Below are 4067 nucleotides of genomic sequence, written 5' to 3' on the forward strand. Positions count from 1 at the left end.
TCAATATCTAATTTTTTGAGAGTCGTCCAAATTGTTTTCCAGAAGGGCTGAACCAGTCGGCATTCCCACCAGCAGTGAAGAAGGGTCCCTTTCTCCCCACATCCTCTCCAACAGCGGTTGCTTTTGTTCTTTTGGATGTGTGCTAGTCTCTGTGGTGTGAGGTGGTATCTCAAAGTTGTTTTGATCTGCATCTCTCTGATGATTAGTGATGCAGAGCACTTTTTCATGTGCCTTTTGGCCATTCGTATTTCTTCCTTGGTAAAGTTTCTGTTCATTTCTTCGCCCCATTTTTTGATGGGGTTGGATGTTTTCTTCTTGTAGAGTTCAACCAGTGCTTTATATACCATTGATATCAACCCCTTATCTGATGGGTATTGTGTAAATATCCTTTCCCATTCTGTGGATAGTCTTTGGATTCTGGTCACTGTATCTCTTGCGGTGCAGAAGCTTTTTAGTTTAATGTAGTCCCATTTGTTGATCTCTGTTTTTACTAGATTGCTTAGTTCCGTGTCACGTTTGAAGATACCTTTATCTTCAATATCGTGGAGGGTTTCGCCGACCTTGTCTTCAATGTACCTTATGGTTTGTGGTCTAATGTTGAGGTCTTTAATCCATTTTGATCTGACTTTTGTGCGTGGTGTCAGGTCAAGGTCTAAACCCATTTTTTTGCATGTGGTTGTCCAGTTGTGCCAGCACCATTTGTTAAAGAGGCTTTCCTTGCTCCACTTCACATCTCTTGCTCCCTTATCAAAGATTAGATGGTCATACATTTGGGGTTTTGTGTAGGGATATTCCACCCTGTTCCATTGGTCTACGGCTCTGCCTTTGTTCCAGTACCATGCTGTTTTAATTGTTACTGCTTTGTAGTAAAGTTTGAGGTTGGGGATGGTGATGCCTCCCATCATCTTTTTCCCAAGAATTGTTTTAGCTATCCTTGGACGTTTGTTATTCCATATGAATTTTAGGATTGCTTGATCCATTTCTTTGAAGAATGTCATGGGTATACTTATAGGGATCGCATTGAATCTGTATAATGCTTTAGGGAGTATTGCCATTTTGACAACATTGATTCTCTCTATCCACGAGCAGGGTATATGTTTCCATTTCCTCATGTCCTCTTTGATTTCATGGAGTAGCGTTATGTAGTTTTCTTTGTAAAGGTCTTTTACTTCCTTGGTTAAGCTGATTCCGAGGTACCTGATTTTCTGGGGCACGATTGTGAATGGGATTGCTTTTTTCATGTCCCTTTCCTCTGCCTCATTGTTTGCATATATGAAGGCCATGGATTTTTGGGTATTGATTTTGTAGCCTGCAACTTTACTGTATAAGTCTATTGTTTCTAAGAGTTTCTTAGTAGAGGTTTTAGGCTTCTCTAGATATAGTATCATGTCGTCTGCAAATAGTGAGAGTTTGATTTCTTCCCTTCCTATCTGGATGCCCTTAATCTCTTTTTCTTGTCTAATAGCTATCGCAAGTACTTCCAGTACTATATTGAAGAGCAGTGGTGAGAGTGGGCATCCTTGTCTCGTGCCTGATCTCAGAGGAAAGGCCCTTAGTTTTTCCCCGTTGAGGATAATGCTTGCCGTAGGCTTGTGATAGATGGCTTCGACTATCTTGAGGAAAGTTCCTCCAAACCCCATTTTGGCGAGGGTTTTCATCATGAAAGGATGTTGCATCTTGTCAAATGCTTTCTCTGCATCTATTGATATGATCATATGGTTTTTATCTTTACTTTTGTTGATATGCTGGATTATGTTGATTGATTTCCGAATGTTAAACCATCCTTGCATCCCCGGGATGAATCCCACTTGGTCGTGATGTATGATCTTTTTGATGAGTTGTTGGATCCTATTTGCTAGTATTTTGTTGAGGATCTTCGCATCGGTGTTCATCAGGGAAATTGGTCTGTAATTTTCTTTCTTAGTGGTGTCTTTGTTTGCTTTGGGTATTAGGGAGATATGTGCTTCATAGAAACTGTTTGGGAGAGTTCCTGTTTTTTCAATTTCCTGGAAAAGTTTGAGGAAAACAGGCAATAGGTCTTCTTTAAATGTTTGGAAGAATTCGCCAGTGAAACCATCTGGGCCTGGGCTTTTGTTTTTGGGGAAGGTTTTTGATTACCGTTTCAATTTCCTTAACATTGATGGGTCTATTCAGGTATTCCAGGTCTTCTTTCTTCAGTGTTGGGAGATTATAGGAATCAAGGAATCCATCCATTTCTTTTAGGTTCTCCTTTTTTGTGGCGTAAAGACTTTCAAAGTAGTCTCTAATGATCTTTTGAATCTCACTGGTTTCTGTTATGATGTCCCCCTTTTCATTTCTGATTCGATTTATTAGAGTTTTCTCTCTTTCTTTCTTTGTGAGACTTGCTAGCGGTTTATCAATCTTATTTATTTTCTCAAAGAACCAACTCTTTGTTTCATTGATCTTTCGGATTGTTTTTTTGGTTTTGATGTCATTAATTTCTGCTCTAATTTTTATTATTTCTTTCCTTCGGTCTGGTTTGGGTTCCTTTTTCTGGTCCTTTTCTAAGGTCTTGAGTCGTGAAGTCAAGCTGTCTATGTGGGCCCTTTCTTCCTGAGGAATGCTTGTAGAGCAATAAATTTTCCCCTTATCACACTTTAGCTGCTTCCCATAGGTTTTGGCAGCTCGTATCTTCATTCTCATTTGTTTCTATGTATTTTTTGATTTCTTCCTTGATTTCCTTCCTGACCCACTCATTGTTTAACATTGAATTGTTTAATTTCCAAGTGTTTGATTTGATTCTCCATGTCGGTGTGTGGTTAGCTTCTATCTTCAGCGCATCGTGATCTGAGAAGATGGTTGATACAATTTCCATTTTTCCGATTCTATTGAGGTATGTTCTGGGGCCCAGTACATGGACTATTTTAGAAAATGTTCCGTGTGCACTGGAAAAGAATGTGTATTCTTTCTTTTTCTGGTGTAAGGCCCTGAATAGGTCTATTAGGCCTCTCTCTTCAATTTCTTCTTTCAGAGTCAGTGTTTCCTTGTTGAGTTTTGTTCTTGTCGATCTATCTAGAGGCGATAAGGCCGTATTGAAGTCTCCGACTACTATTGTGCTGTTAGTGATGTCCTCTTTGAAGTCTGTTAGGAGTTGTTTTAAATATTTAGCTGGTCGCTCATTAGGTGCATATATGTTTAAGAGTGTGATTTCTTCCTCTTGTACATATCCCTTGATAAACAGAAAATGACCTTCGCTATCCCTTTTAATCTTTTTCAACCTGAAATCTATGTTGTCGAATATTAGGATGGCCACTCCAGCTTTTTTAAGGGGATTGTTTGCTTGCAGGATTGTTTTCCATCCTTTGACTTTGAGTCTATGTTTACTCTGTTTGTTCAGGTGAGTATCTTGCAGGCAACCGAATGTTGGGTTTAATTTCCGGATCCATTTTGCCACTCTGTGTCTCTTGATAGGTGCATTTAGGCCGTTGACATTGAGAGAGATTATTGTGATGGGGTTTTGTGTCATCTTTCTGTGGGATTTGTTGTTCTTATGGGGCTCCTACTTGTCTCACAGTGGCCCCTTTAGACCTTCTTTCAAGTTTGGTTTTGAGTCTATGAAGTTCCTGAGCTGTTGTTTGTCCAAAAAATATGGAATGCTTCACGAATTTGCGTGTCATCCTTGCGCAGGGGCCATGCTAATCTTCTCTGTATCGTTCCAATTTTAGTATATGTGCTGCCGAAGCGAGCACTTACTTTACTTTTTTGAGAAGTCTTTATACTGCTTTTCTTAGTGGATGTACCAGGTAATTTGCATAAAAACAGTGAAATGAATTCCATTTTTTTTGTAACATCCCTGACAGCACAGGTTGTTTACAATGTTTAAATAGAAGCCATAAAAACATGTTTTGCATTTCATGACTTGCTGGACTCTTAGCAGTTGTGCACGATGGGTCATCAGCCAGCTCCCAGACTTCTCTGAAGAAGCCATTAATGGCAGAATTACTAAGACATATCCTCGATAACAAGAGTATAATATGCTGCCTGCAGTGCCTTTGCTACCATAGAAAGGGAGGCTAGTACAGAACTTGTTCCTTACCTAGCTTGTA

The 4067-nt window shown here is 39.5% G+C and overlaps 1 non-coding gene across 1 annotated transcript; it reads right to left on the reverse strand.

Annotated features, from left to right (window-relative positions):
• Positions 1 to 3603: 3603 nt before the first annotated feature.
• On the reverse strand, positions 3604 to 3710 carry LOC129400380 (U6 spliceosomal RNA). Its single transcript, XR_008627623.1, has one exon. It is a non-coding gene; the product is annotated as a U6 spliceosomal RNA (small nuclear RNA).
• Between the last annotated feature and the right edge of the window lie 357 nt (positions 3711 to 4067).

This window comes from Sorex araneus, chromosome X (assembly GCF_027595985.1).
Source record: "Sorex araneus isolate mSorAra2 chromosome X, mSorAra2.pri, whole genome shotgun sequence".
In the NCBI taxonomy this organism is placed as follows: Eukaryota; Metazoa; Chordata; class Mammalia; order Eulipotyphla; family Soricidae; genus Sorex; species Sorex araneus.